This window comes from Numida meleagris, chromosome 10 (genome assembly GCF_002078875.1).
Source record: "Numida meleagris isolate 19003 breed g44 Domestic line chromosome 10, NumMel1.0, whole genome shotgun sequence".
Classification (NCBI taxonomy): domain Eukaryota; kingdom Metazoa; phylum Chordata; class Aves; order Galliformes; family Numididae; genus Numida; species Numida meleagris.
In genome coordinates, this window is record NC_034418.1 from 10,353,367 (window position 1) to 10,369,740 (window position 16,374).

The 16,374-nt window shown below is 36.4% G+C and overlaps 1 protein-coding gene across 1 annotated transcript in view; it reads right to left on the minus strand.

Moving 5' to 3' along the window:
- The window catches only part of LOC110404076 (transcription initiation factor TFIID subunit 4-like), a 130,690-nt gene that overhangs the window by 21,088 nt on the left and 93,228 nt on the right, over positions 1–16,374 (minus strand). The gene's annotated exons all lie outside the window — the stretch shown is intronic.

Below are 16,374 nucleotides of genomic sequence, written 5' to 3' on the forward strand. Positions count from 1 at the left end.
GGATTCTCCATATACTAAGGTGTATCACTTGAGAACAGCTTCACTGCTGTGTTTTTCCACTTGTTGTCAGAATTAAAAAAGCTTCTTTTAAATTTAGTGAGACAGAAAATAGGTTAATATAAACTCTTGCCTATAATGTACTAATGATTTGTAGCCGTATAAACCGTCCTTCAGATCGTTGAGGGTCATGAGCATCTTCAAAGAATAATACAGATAGAGTCAATAATCATACAGTATTATCACCTAGAAAAATAGCACACAAATTAATTTAGCCCTTCATGTGCATTTTGAAAATCATATGTAATCCTTAATGCGTTACTTATAAACCAAATGGAGTCCCTCCAGATACAGAGGAATTCTGAGTAATAAAATTTTTCACTACATTTGATACGTAGGAAAAATATGTATTACAAGCTAAAATTTATTACGGGATATAATCTCTACATTTGGATTGCATTAACATTCAGTTCCCCTACAGAAAAGTTCTTGCACCCTATTCTTGGGAGACAGCCTCTTGCATCTCAGCACCACAGCTTGCTGGTCCTCTACAAACATTCCTATTCAGCAGCTTCTCTTTTCAGTACCACCATTTCAGTTGCCTTTACTTTCTGAAAAAGGCTAAAAGAAGCTTATTTGGGAGCCATCGCTGCAAGGTCTGGCTCGAAGATGGGCTTCACTGAGGTACAAAGAAGCCTTTTCTCCAAGCATGGCTGAATCTCAGTTTTGCCAGTGCACCGCATTCTCCCTCAACTAAGAGGGCCAGGTGTTAGGCTGGTGCTAAGTCACTTGCTGGGACCCATGCGTCCCCGCCCGGTGGGAACACATCCATTCCGGCAGCACCCACAGCCCTGGACAATTGTCTGCCCTGAGACATCCCATCAGAAGCCACCTTTAGAAGCCACAGTTTTTTAAGGCACAGAAGTAACATGGCTTCCAACTCCACAGAGAAGAGAACTGGCTTAGTAACTGAAGTGAACAAAACAAAAACCCAGTTGCAGCATGTCCCCTACAGTTAGCGGGGAGCTCACGTACCCCTTGAGTAAGAAAAACACATTTTGTTGGGAAGCTTATTCCCCTGTAAAGCAGTGTTTGCAGTACAAATGAGCTATAAACTAAAATAAAAACTCCCTTTATAGAGAAAATGATTAGAACAAAAAAAGGCCCTATCATTTAGAAGGGGCTACAAAGATACCAATTACTGATACAAAAGGAAAGGGAAGCAGCTACAAGCATTTTTCTCCCTCTAGCTGATGATGTTTTCTTTTAAGGGATCACATTAGGAATCCGGCATCTCCTCATTTTTGTCACGAAGGCTTCACCTCTTTTTATACCATCTGCTGATCTCTTACAGATTCTTTAACAATGTGGTATGACATGACATCAATTCAGAGGCTTTACCAGGGCTTTTGGGCTGGATATGTGGCTAGGTTTTTTGTCACTCTATGGCTTACAAGACGTAGCAGTATGTATTTCAAAGGATGATCCACCATTACGAAAATTAGCATCTTAGCTTTGCATTCCTTTTTACTGCTAGCGAATCTGTTTTCTCTCAAAGCAGTGGGAAACCTTTTTTTCTGACACAAAACTATCATCAGTATCCCCAGAAATATATAGCAAGAATTAAAACATGGTTCCTAAATAATTTCAAACAGATCTACTTATCTAACGTGTAAATCTGTTTATGAAATGAGTATTTGGGGATAGTTGTAAAGCCATCTTTCCTTTTAAAATGGTAACTAAGGCCTATTATTTTCACATGTCTAAAACATCCACACTAATATGACATTTTACAAGCGCACAGACAAGTTAAAATAATCTGTCTGCTTTAAACATATTTAAGTGAATCTGCAAAACAGAAGTTACAAAGCTGTTGGATAATTTTTTTCCCCCAAATCATATTTGTAGACCTGGATACCAACTCCCAGACACACTGTGCAAAGAAAAATGGGAACAACAGACTGAAGTTGGGATTGATTTACTTCATTAGCTGGGATTACAAGTTTAACTTACAAACCAGAGGTCAAAATTTCTCATTAACAAGGGGGCCATGAATCGCTGCAGGGCTTGGTTCAAGAGGAGACCACTCTTATTACTAACTACACATTTCAATCTGTCTTTGATGTTCTCCTTCTACCCTCCTCCCTTTTATTTTTTGGCAGAGGAGTTGATTTTAATTGTAGCTATACAACACAGCTCAGTTTGCCTGAGAGCCAGCCTCCACATCTGCAGTGAGTGCAGTTCTAGTGATATTGGGTGCAGTCCATAGCTTAGGGCTAATTTTAATGGCTCCCCTTTTCATACAAGGCTCAGATTGTTTTCCACGTGATTCCTGTTAATTTAGCTGCAGGAAAGGGCATCAGTTTTCCTTGTGAGTTTCTGATCCATACTTCTAAACTAGGTGAAATATATTAAAGAAGAGAAATGATCACAAAACGAAAGATTCGATTTTCTACAACCCCCTTAAATTGATAAAGCAAATAATCCCCACTATTTTGATATCCAAAAGAGAAAGACAGGATATCAACAGTACTTTTCTGATGTCTGCCTTTTGATAATCCTTTGATTTCTGAAATGCTGAAAAGAAGCTTTTGAAACCTCTAACAACGCTAAGGGTTAAAAAAGGAATGCTTAAATGTCTGTATATTTTATGTTTTCAAAATCTATAGATGCAAACTACGATTTCACAGCACATTTCTCAAAATAAGTAATAGTTGAGTGTATTATGGCAGCAGATGGTGTAGTATACCATCAAATAATAAAATGTTTAATGCATATTTTCTATTTTTGGTGAATAGAAATAAAATAACAGAAAACAGTCAAAGGTAGAGTATTCAAACAGCTGAGAAGTGCTCAGTCTATAGGACTTACTATAGCTTTTAAAGGAAAGCCTGTCGTTGATGCTGGTTAAACAACTGAAATTTTCATATATTATGGATAGTTACATTTATCATCAAATTTGCCTCAGCAATCAGTTATATTCTACATGGTTTTAACTATCTTTAAGCAGTACAAAAGTTAAGACACTGAGAAATTGAGCATAGTAAATTTTAGAAGTAACAATGACACAGATATCATTTTTACATAAACATATTTTTCTTAAGTGAGACGCACAAAAACAATTGCAGACTTAAGAGTTATCAAAATAATTTTTCATAGATACTCAGTTTAGTGGCCTATTTTTGTTTAAATACACCTATTTTGACTACAGAGAGTTATCATCTCCAGCTTCATACCTATTTACTACTAGTAATGAAAGACAATTTTGCACAGGGTAAATTCATATGGGTTTATGATGCAAAACCCTAGGGTGAAAAGGCAGGAACAATTAGGCAGGTTATTTTAATTTTGGAGAAAACCAGGAGACAAAAATCTCCTGCTAATTGCATAGATGTATGCTGTGTTTCCTATTTTCTATTGGGCCAGTTTTCATTTCACATGGAATACTTCAGGATAAAATATAGTAAATTACTCTTTTACTTGTTTATATTAACAGTTATTGTTAATGCTCAATTTTCCAAGCTTTTCCAGTTGCCAGCCAGTGTAAAAGCACTAGAAGGTATGCTTTTAATTCACACTCTGAGCTGAGTATTAACTTTTTCTGCTGGTAAAGTCAGTCCCCTTTTGTGAAAGTCTATTACTAGTTTGTAACTAATCTGCCTGCTGGAAGTTTATAAAGACCCTTTGTTTGTTTCTGGAACCAGAATGCAGTGAGATGCAAGGCGAGGCAGGCTTGGCTGGCTATCGGTTTCATTCCTTTCAGCAGCATAGGTCAAGTCACTGGCCATGACTTCCAGTCACCTTTACAAAATCTGCTAAAGCATCAGTAACGTCTTATCAACACAGGGTGCAACGGCTACCTTCAAGTTTCAACAGGGGGTTATCTTAACAACTAGACATCTTTAAAAGGTCATTACTGCAGTCTAATTTCAAACTGGCACCAAAATGAAGGGTTGTCTTTGTGTGGGATTAATTTGAAAACCTCAGGATTTGATGTCAGTGGGAAATAACCAGCGTGGGACTCATAATGCTGCCTTCTCCCGCTTCTGGCCAGCACCTAGGGCTAATTTCTTAGGAGATGAAAACTATGACAAGCCCTTCAGTTAAGCTGAAAGCAGGCAGCAGTCCAGTAACACCCACAGGCCTCAGAGGCATCCTGTGACCCCCTTAGAAAAGTCACATTCACTTTGCTCTTGAGAAAAGAAAAATAATGCTGGAGGCATTTTGTTTTAAACCATGTGAAATAAGGAAATGTGAGGATGTGAAAATGAAGTGAAAAAAGTTAGAATTCATTTCCTCCCTTTGCAATGGCTTAGAAGCAAAACTGGTTCATTTTGAAAGTGTGTGTAAAAATCTGATACATTCACCAGTAGGCAGTGACTACAAAATGCTTAAGGTAAAATATGTAAATATGTAAAATAATCTCTTGAAAACCATCTCCTTTTGTGCTTGAAAGCATTCTGTAAAAGCATCTTTATTTCTCAGCAGTATTAATAGACAGCCAGAATGAAAAGTTACTTCTTGTTAAAACAAAAAAATAACAACAAAATTCAAGGTACTAGAAAAATATTTTGAAATAAATCCTCAGAGTAGTGAAGGGGAAGAAAATTCATGTGTAAGTTCCTTAGATGACTTCTGCCCTTTTAGTATTAATCTGAATAATAATAAAGGAGTATGTAAATTACAGTTTCAAAATTTTAAATGGGGTTATTTTAACTATCATAGACTTAAGGCAAACCTAATCTGCCAAGTCTTCACTCTCATTTTATTCAAAAACTGTGCCTCACTATTTTAGTCCTATTATGCCTTCTAACTTAGATGAGCTTTTTTGTCTCATACCTAGGCAGATCCAACCTAATTTCTTCTTTTATATTAAACCAGTCAACACAAATGTACGTTCAAGACTGTTTACTAGGACAGGTAATCTTGTTCCAAATTATTCTTGTTAACAAAAGGCTACACTTCAAGGACCCATTAGGATGCTAAAACTAAGAGCACATGAATAGTCGAAACTTTTATTCTCTGGCCTAAATTCTTGAGACTGTATTATCATATTATCAACTACATAATCAAAACCAAGTAACAGAATTCATTAACATTAATACAATTTTCAGAAAAATGTTTCAAAAATGAAGTCTGAGTTCATGGAAATGTACTCTTGCATTAAAAAGCATATCATCCTTGATTTAAACTACTTTTCCATATTTGAGGAAAGGTAAGAAAGCAAAGATAATTAACAGGTAAGGAAGAGACAGGAAACAAAGGCAAAGGAAGGGCATCTTGAGTTACTGCATCACACAAGTACTGAACGATCTTTCTAGAAGAAGACTACTGGGAGCTGGCAAGAAAAATTCAAAGGGCATCAGACCTCAACACAGCAAGGCAACTACAAAAACATCTATACAAAAAAGGGAAGCAATGACAAATCTGAATGTTTGAGATAGTGGAGTTTATACAGTTCAGTTTCTTTAAATACTTCTTTCAAATCAATTATCAACATCAGTAATATTAAATAAGAAAATAAATTATTTGCAGCATCACATCCAAGTTCCAGAACCAACTCATTCATTTTACGTAGATGCAGTTATATGTTGTGGAAAACTTCTCATCACAGTCCCAGAATCTTAAAATAACACTATGAGAAGTTAAAAGGAAATTTCAGAAACTGACAGTGCCAAAGGATAACATACCCAAAGCCTTCACCATTCCCTTTTCAGTTTAGTGGATAAGCAGTAGGAAATAGAAAATAAGGAATGGAAAAATGACGGTCTGTATCTGTATTAAAAGGAACCCAAACAGTCAGTTTGATTTTCCTCCTCCTCATCCTCTCAAAGCCGTATTTTTTTCAGTAAACTGAGGATGGAAGGATGCATCTCAGCATGCTTTTAATAAGAAGACAAAAGGTATGATTCTGCCAAATTTTTGAGTCCTAAGTGTTTGCTTGAATTAAAGCATTTAGATAAATTGGCATTTTTTTCTAAGACAGCTATAGTTAATGGGTCAAAACATAATTTGCCTGTCCTGTTCGAGCTCACAGACATTTGTACAAGTGTCACAATCATTCATGTGACACTTGTCTGCTTTATTATCCCATGCCAAATATAAGCAAATGCTTACAAGGTTTCTTTCTCTGAAGCAAATAGAGAATATAGAAGAAAAGAAAAAGACATGAGTAAGCGTATGTGGGAAGCTTGAGAGATATCGAGACTGTTACTCCGCAACACTGCTTTTTTTATTACTAGCTTCTCCACCCTGTGTTCTTTGAATTATGGTTAAATTATTACAAGAAATGTTCGTAATCAACTCAGTTATGGTCAAGCGTGCACTGGACTGTAAATTCAAGCCTCTTGTCATCCTATCAGCCATTCACTTCCTCACAGGCACAGAGGAGCCTCATGACTGTAGGAACCTGAGATATCCTGGGTACATGGGCTCCTCCTCATTAGTTCTGAGAGAGAAAGAGAATACATATATGCACTCTTTGATGGCAACTGCAGCAAAACTGAACAGCTTCTTCTGTAATTCCTGTATTTTAATTTCCCAGCTGCTCTTTACTGAGTCTTGCACATATAACCATTGCTAGAAAAGTATAGGAAAGTTAATAATTGTTAAAGGGTTACATGAAGAACATAATTGTTCTGTTTCTTCTGAATTGCCAATACTGATTTTGCTGTGAGGGGGGATTATGGAAAGAAATGGAACACTAGAGACAGAAAAGTACTGTCACCAAAATAATCTAACAAATGCAAATACAGCTCACAGTATTAACAAAAGTGTTGAGTCTAAGACTACAGACAGATGTTAGATTTGGATCCAGCTGTGCTGATCAAAGGCTTTATGCCCCCCAGCTGCTCCTCACTGCCCCCTGCTGAAGTTATTATCCTGAAGATCTGCCAGCAGAGTAGTTCATATGAGCATTCCCTAACTCACTCCAGGCGATATCAGCCAGCCTAATCCATACCACCTATTTATATTATTTAATATAATCCAGTTGATTTTTTCTGAAGTACGAACCATTCTATAGTCTGAACTTCACTGTGGTGAGATCCTAAGAGGACTCACACAAAGATCACTGCCAGTATAGTTGTTTGCACTGTGACTGTCTTTCTGTAGCCCTGGAAAGCAAGCACTGCTAAAATATCATTTCTCTCAATAATTTAAACAGAAAACATTTAAAAAATCACCTCAGCAAATAAAGCAATGCCTAAAACCTGATTTATTTTTTTTCCACACCACAGAAGTACCCACTGAATTTTCCTACTGAACTACAGATTGCTAACAATAGTATTAACATTTGAAAACAGCACCAACAGTAATGATATAAACCTCCCCTTAACTTGGAAAGTGTACAGCATCAAAAACATTACTTCTACTCAAATACACTTATAAGAGATCACCAAGAGTAACAACTTAAAGGACAAGTTGAACTATTGTTTTGTTTTGTGATTCTTGACTTTGGGTGGATATATCATGCCTGATTCAACTTTCACACTGAAACATGCTGAGATCTTTGCCAATAAAGACAAAACAAAATAGACAAATCAGGTAACATTTAGAGATGCAGACTCTGCACCTTTCTAATCTGTAAAATGTGTTGTAAAATCATACTTTCTATTGCATGAGAATTTGGGATTTTCTTGCACTTACTTTTTCAGGTACATTTGAAGCCATGCAACGCATTTCCCAACATTGTCAAAACGTGTCTACCATCACACTACACATATTAAAACAGTCCTTTAAATATTAAATACTAATCATGACCATATTTTCAATTGGATTTCAGCCTGCTCTGGTAACTTCTTTCTTGAGGTGACAAACTGGCAGTATCTGAATTCATTACAGTCTGATTAATTATGCTGCTTTCATACAAAGGTGAAAGAGACTTCAATCAGAAATAGTAACCTTAAACAGTACCTGTGCAGCTGTACATCAGAATATCAATCCCAGATTCCTGCACCTTTCACTTCTTTTGTGAATTCTTAGTAATTGCTTCTCCATGTGACAGATATGTCACATAAAACAGCTAAACTGCAATTGGTTAAGTAGCTAAAGGAAGAGGTTGGCAACATTTCAGTTCTAGGGGATAGAAATTACACATGCTAGCAGAAGATACTGAAAACTGTACTTATGTTCTCTGCTTGCTTATTACCACAACCTACGTCTACTACACAATCAGCTTTTTTTCCCCAACTAAGCACTTCAGGAATTTGAAGAATAAACGGGAAAGGGAAAAGTGGAGTCAATGGCAGATTGCTCTTTTCTCATCCAGCTGAGGAATGCCAAATTTTCATCTTTTATATCTTTGAAAAAGATTTCTTTAAAGTATCCAGAAACGGAGAATCATCTGGATATTACCTTCTTTTAAAGGTCTATGACCATAACACATAGATGGCCCGGAACATCCCCATAACTGGAGAGCAGTACTGGTTTTGCTTGCTTTGTACTCACACTTTTAACATGAAAAGGCAAATTAATACAAGACAAGAATCAGACATATGTGTCTAAAATACACGCTGCGTAATTAAACTGAGAATGAAAAGAAATCAAAGGTATATATGTTCAAATGATATTTATTGTTCCTTTACATAAAGGAACAAGGAACTTGGCAAATATTTCATATGAATAAAGGCCCATCTTCACACAAGTACGGGTTATGAATAGCAATGAACAAGATAAGAACACTAAGATAAAGTCAACTAGAGTAAGCCACAGACAGAAGTAGAGCCAGACTGACAATGGAATAATTCCCATTGCACTGGGCTAAAGAGCTTTCTCTATAGATTCATTTAATACCAACACACATCAGCATTTATACTGAAAGAGACACTTTGGAGAAACATTTTTAAATGCAAAGTTTGGGATATCTCTTTTTGTTATACAGATGATACTCAAAGCATACTTCTCTCTATAGACTTAGGTCTCTCGTGCCTAAAGTCTGTAACATGCCTGTGTGCTCTGCTGCTAACGGCGATTTGAAGAATTTGCTGTACCTACAGAATTGTATTATGGAGATCCTAGAGGGTATTTCTAAAACTTGTTGAATTAAGTTCTAAGAAAATAAATGCAGGTGACTGGTTCAGGTTTAGTTAAAATCAGGTTTCTCTTTCATTGTCACTTGTCTCTATTGTTATGGGCACAGCATTGACTCTCCCTCTAAAATATCATCTTTATTCAATTTTTGAGGAAAAAAATCTGATTTTTAACACCAATAAGAGATTTAAAAGCACAGAAAAACAAGCAACTGGAAAATATTTTGCGAATTAAAAGAAAATGTAAACCTTTATTATTAATCAAATTGATAAAACATTCTTCTGTAAGTAAATGAAACAAAAATAAAATTAATTGGTTTACTTTCAATTACATAGTTGCCTTCTTTTCAAGATTATTTCTCAAATACTAACCATGGAAAAGTACCTAATTGTCTGAAGAAGAGAGATGAAAAATATACTATTTAATCAGTAACTACTAACTGATATTTGTATAAATATTCACAAAGAAAAACATAGGTACTCCAAAAGATATATAAGCCAGACACAAATTTATCTTTAAAATTATAGTAGAGAAGATATCTCCTTCAGATTCTCTTTGATTTGTCTGGCTCAACCAATCTGCTACGGCCATTCAACCAGTTAAATAAATTTCTATAATGATTTCACCATTTTAGGCTGCCTATCTGCAAGTTCTTACTGTCAACATGAATTACTCTGTACGCTGCAATTCCCCCATCAGTTGAGACAAAGTATGACTGTTGTAGTGTTCCGTTAACATGACATGCTTCTCATATATCTGTATTCCAAATGTCAAGTTGATATGGTACAGTCAGCCAGAAGTGTTCTATTATCAGATCTAGAAGAACAATTCACACTAAAGAGTAGACTGCAGAATAGGTAGGTAAAGCATTTTCTTTGATATGCAATCTCTAGTTTGGTGTCAATTCTGAACAAGTTCTCCATGTTATGGTGTCTTTCTATGCAACTGGAGTGTAAGCCGCTTAAGGAGGATTAATCTGACACAGCTTGATTTGTCTGTTTTACGTGATGCTCATTCTAACCAGACAGAAGTCAGGTAGCTTTGTCTTCACAAGGAGAGAAAAGAGAGGATAGAATAAGCTATCATTGAGTTGCTTTTGTTTATATATATATTTTTTTTTTTCATTTTTTCCCCTGGGGGAGAACTATCAGAAATTGCAGTACAAATCAAAATTATTAAGAAAAGAGCTATTCATTACACCAATTGAAAGTGGGAGATACAAATGTACCTCTGAAAACCCTGAAAAGTGTATCATTTTTGTTAAGGTTTAAATGATTGCATGTTTAAATTCACAAGCAATGTCTTGCAATATATAGTTAAATGAAAGAACTCACAACTAGGTTAGAGATGATAGGCCTTGTTAAAGAATTATTATGAAATTAGAAGATTTATGTTAAATTCATCATTTAAATAAGAATAGCAAAAATCTACTGTTGTGGAATCTGTAGCTGGAAAAGTATACTCACAAGAACAAATAGTGCTTTGGTTTCTCCCACTCACTCTCTACAATTTAATGCATTTACCACAGCAGTATGTAGTACTTACATAGTAAGGGCAGAAGTATAGAAAATGAAATTAACAATAATTCATTTTGATCACCACTAGTATAAATGTAAATACAATAAATAACATTCTAAAATTATCATGAAGTCCAAAAAACTTTGTGTCTCTGTAGCGCTACTGTAAAAACCATGTTTGACTTCAGACCAACAAGGACTCACTGCTCAAAAATAGGTAGAACAAGTTGGACTATGAATTACATCACATTTTTAAATTTATGACACTCTAGAAATGGAACCCCAATATGTCAAACTGATTTATTAGTTGCAACAGCTAGAATAAATACTGGGAGTAACATCAATTAATGAGATCCAGATCTAGATTTATATTTCTAAAGTCTTGGAAAGTTCAAGTCTTTCTAACACATATCAAGAATGTCAAGTAAAAAAGTATTAAAATGTTTATTAGCCATTCCTAATTTTCATTAATTGTTGCAAACTGATCAGATGCCATACTCAAATGCAGAACATACATGATCTACAGATTTGATCACACAGACCAGAGTAAGAATAAACAGAGTCAATGATTCAGTTTGAGAGTCATTAATAATTTTCTAAATATAATAGAACTAGAAGAATTTTTGCTAAAATAGGATACTATTTGTTAAGTTATTTGGACACAGACAAATTCTAAAATGTGAAAATGATGATCTGGCATGGAATCAGATCACCCATTTAAATTCTTCTTGCCCTTAACTAAGAAAACCCACAGAACATGTCTCATTACAAGTAAGCTTGTCAACTGAATTAACACGTCACAGTATTAAAGTATCTTACTGCAGATTCAAATTCAAATATTTCTTAAAGTAAATTAAAAAAAAATTTTGTTATTTATAGAGATTACTAATAGAGAGGACAGAACAAATTTTGGCTTTGGAGATAATTGTCAGGCATATTTTTCAAGTCCGTCAGATTTAGCTCCCTCTTCTACTTTGTAAAGATGTTTCTTAAAAAACAAAAAGGGTGGGGGATTTTACTTGCATAAAATTGAAAACAAGTAAAAAGAGAAGAAAGAGAGGGATCAACAAAACCTTGCTAAAGAGAGAAATGTAGGTGACTTCTTTCATGGCTTGGGAAAACTGCACCATAGGCCAGTGATATGGCCTGGGAAAAAAATGCCCTCTGCTGACACCTCCCTTATAGATAAAGCAGGCTGCAGTGCTGCTGTCTTTTTGATCAAGAGAAGAAATCCCACGCCAATGACTGTTTCTCCTGACAGACTGCTTGTCCTTTTTAATGTTACATGAGAGCACCAGCCTGAATTTCCCTCCCCTCAGAGCTAGTACCACTACCACTGATTAGAGATGCTGGTCTGCCTAGGGGTACTCACTTCTTCGGCCAAGGCTGTTTAACCTGTTGTGCTCCTTTTTTATTCCCAACCTTCTCCTTTGGAGACAGAAGCTTTGCTTTTTTTTTTCCATGGATATTACAGTACGCTTATTCCTCTATCAGAGCTTCCTCTATATTGTTCAGAAACTAGTCCATCATACAGCTCTTGTTATGCTCCCAGGTTTGCAAGAGACTGTCATGCTCAGAAAGACTAGAGAAATAATTCTTTTAGTGATATTTGCAATCAGCACCATCTCCATGCTTTTAAGGCATGGAAATCACTATTTGTGATAACTTCTGCTTTCTCAGAGTTGCAGATCTCATGATTCTCTTAGTTTGTCTCCACACAACACTATTGTTCTTTGTCCTGTTGTTTGCTGAGATGATTATTGTGCCAACATTACTGCAATCAGAACAACAAAAGCAACGATAAAGCCAGCATTGGAAATAAGTTTACTTATTTACACCGTCTCTTTCACATAGCTAATCCATAGGGCCTGCTCAAAGTTCATGACAAAAATGAGGGTGAATGAGGGTAAAATTTCCTAAAGTGGCTCACCTTTGTCTAACTCTTAAGGGCTTGTTCTTTTAAATGACCTATGGTTTCCATACACAATCTTCATTATAATTTAATTTAGTTTTAGTTAATTATGAGAAACATGTCTGTGTAGATTCATTTTTGCTTGGAAGAGCATTGATATGAAACTACCTTACTAGTTCGTAAGAGAACCCAAAGAAACTAATCTTGAATTCCCAAAGTGGTACCAGTTAAAAAAGGTATAAAAATCATAATTTTATTAAAATCAGTGGAACTTCAGACATACAAAAAAGTGGGTTTTGAGTCTGAAAGCAGGAGTTAAAAGAAGAAAAAAACAGTTTTTTCAATCACGGGAACAATAATTTTATCATCACAGTCCTGCTAGACTGTAAAAAAATTCTGTTTCCATTTTTTAACTTGCATACTTTTCTTTTTGACCATATCTCCCATTGTGTCTTATTTAAAAAGAGGAAAAAAAGAAGAAAAAAATATTTTTAAAAACATGCCAAGGTCGGGGAGCTGCGATTTGCAGTGCTGCACGATGCCCTTCCCTTTCTATTGCACCTCCCCTGCAGCAACTGGCTGCAAGCCTGTAACTTGAAGGCAAGCAGTAACTAAGTAACTAATAAATAAGGAGTATACCACTAAAGTAAACAGTACCCTAGCTATAATTAGCTAGCACAGACAAGCTGCTGGTGGTAGATGTCTCTCCGAGTTCCCTCAGGCCCTCTCCAGTCCAACTCCCCCACAGAATCCCTTTAACCAGCATGCTCCTGTTTGACTGCAGGCAAAACAAAAACAAAAACCCCTTTTTTCCTAGTCACTCACTAGAATAGACTCTGTAACAAAAGGAACACTAAGACCAAGATCCCCCTGTCAGATATTTTTACTATGTTAATTCTTTGAAAGCAAAATACAGCCTGCAATATTGAACACACATTAGCAAAGTTCCGAAGCCTGCCCCTAAACACACTCTGATAGTCCCAAAGACTTTGCTGGTCAAAGAATGTGAGACTTCTCAAAAGAATGCAACATGCCTGTTTCCCAAAAGAAAACCCTGCTTTTCTCATGTAAAGAAAACAGTAATAAGGCATTTCCTAGATCAGAATCAGTTACAGATTAGCAGAGTTCATGCAGTAGGAAACACAAAAGGACTGACAGGAACACTGAAATACGCAGCGACCCAACAAAAGCTTCTTGCATGTAATTAATGTTCTACACAAGGCATGTTACTAACTTCAAACAAACCAACCACTGTGCTTAAAGTTAAGCATGTGCACATGTCCTTGCAGGTCTGGAGCTCAGATGCTTAACTTCTTGTGAATGTGGCCAACCAGGATCCATTTTCTCATCTCCTTTTCAAAGAAAGGGTGACTGAGCCATACAAACTTGTCAAGCTTTTGGCTTTAAGCTCAAAGTTTAAATATTTGAGCCACTGCTTTCAATTTTATCATTGACAAATTTTAGAAAGCCAAATTCCAAAAGAGAAATGTGGACAGTAGCAGACTGGTCAACAGATGTGGAAGTAGTGTGAACAATAATTTCCAAATTAAACAAATGTTTGCTCAAAATGTTCTTACAGTACACAATAGATTATAGGAGCTGACAACACATTATGTTCATTAAACAGCAAAATTTGTCATAATAGAAATCCCTGCACCACAAACTGCTGATATTTTGTCATTTCACAATGACATCTCTTATGAAACCTGTAGTAGGACCTGATTCTAACAGTTGTGTATAAATATACATGAATACTACGCACACATGAATACTTCCAAACTGATAAAGAAACCATTCAGACTTACAGTGCAGTCTCGGAAGACTCATATGTGGCATGAGAAAACCATAATACGCCTGTCTTCCTTCCCCTTTGATACATGTTGTTGTTTTTTTTTTCTTTTGAGTAGAGCTACTTAAGATCATTTTTACTACACACAGTAAGACAAGTTCAGAATGATATATTTATGTCAGGTGTTTGTTTGTTTTAATTCAAAAAGTTTCTCCTTATCAACAAAATATTCTTGCAGCTGAAACAATGGTGGCCAAATCTGTTTAAGGAGCATAAATATAGAGTACCTGCAGGACTTCAGAAAGCTTGTACTGATAACTTCATTTTCTCAAAGAAGATTTTCTCTCGTTATCCCAAGCTATTTTTACTGTGTTCTATATCATGAAATGTAAAAGAAACTCTCAGATAGACTTGATCCGTGTATGAAGATAACTTCAGAAACGCTACAGAAGTAACAGAAGCACCATTTAGATACTCTTATCTGGAAGACGGACTCAGGCAATAGTTCGGTTTTACAGTTTGGATCAGGCTAAAGAACAAAAACTCTGTTCAGTACTTCAACATGAACCGTTTATATTAGAAGCTAGCAAAAGGATTCCCCTGAAGTTCAAGCCTACCTGCCTAAAGGTTCAGAGGAAACTAAAATGTTAAATACTGTTACCCTAATTGTCACTCTTGGTATGACCAACATATTACTTGACATCCTTTAAAGAATCAAGCTAGAAATGTCCAAGAATGGACATCTTATTAAATTTCTTAAGACTTTAAGGATTACACAAAAGTTATCTGACATTAAATAAGATGGAAGAGAGAAGGAAAAAAAAACAATTTGATGATTCACCTCTCTCTTTTGGAGGAGGGTCAGTTAGAGGAGAAAAGCTGCTACTTTAAGATACTAAATCTTCCCATGTATATATTGAAAAGTTACACCGTGGAAACTTCCTGCTTAAGTTTTAAAAAATGCTTTCACAGACATCTAAAAATGTCATAGCACCTTGGGCCTCACATTCTGAAGTCAATCGAGAAACTCAAGTCAATTCTGATAAATCCTCAGCTAGGCCCATTCAGATTTTATTAGATTTAACAGTTTTACTTAGCAAGAAGCAGCAAAATTCTGGGACTGTAAACATCAGCAAAACAGGGCCACAAAATATAGTTTATCATTTCCCTCCTTGATATTAAGACACTAAAGGGAGAAGACAGTTGACAACACAGGGCCTACTTTGAAAGTAGTGCCTCCTATTTTATTATGTTGTCCCACGACATCAGGGGCAGATGCTGGTGGTATGGCAGTAGAGGTTGAATCTTCCCACCAATACTGCATTACATTTTGTTGCAAAGTGATAGATGGCAGCAGAGGGGCAGTCTGACAAATTGTCGCCTGACACAGAAGTACTGTGAAGCAAAGGTATGGAACTGAATTCCTTCATGAGGAAAAAGCTGTGCCCACTGACATTCATTGACGCTTGCTGAATATTTATGGAGTGGATGTGAGCACAGGGAGGTGGTGGGTGGTGGGTTTCAGTAGTAGCCACAGTGGGTCACCACTGCTGGTACAGATTTTGATTGCAGCACACAGGCTCTTGTTCATTACTGGTGAAAGCACATACCTAATAGTGGTGACTATGTTGAAAAAGAGTGTTTTGTAGCTGATAATTTGCTCTATCAAACTGTGTTATTGTGCTCTTTGTACCTGTCGTAGTTTCCATGGAAACACATGCTACCTTGGACTTCCAGAGGATAGACTTTGAACTATTCAGGACGCTGGTAGGGAGAATCCCTTGGGAGTCTGTCCTGAAGGGTAAAGGAGCCCGGGAAGGCCAAGAAGGCTTCAGAAATGGTGTAATCAGCAGGAGCAGAGAGGTGATTGTTTGACTGTACTCAGCTCCAGTGAGGCCATACATCAAGTACTGTGTTCAGTTTTGGGTCCCTTAGTACAAGAAAGACACAGAGGCTCTGGAGTGCGTCCAGAGAAGGGGAACAAAGCTGGTGAGGGGACGGGAGCACAATTCATATGAGGAATGGCTGAGGGAACTGGGATTGTTTAGCCTAGAGAAGAGGAGGCTCAGTAGAGACCTCTACAACTACCTTAAAGGAGGTCGTGGCGAGGTGGAGATCAGCTGCTTCTC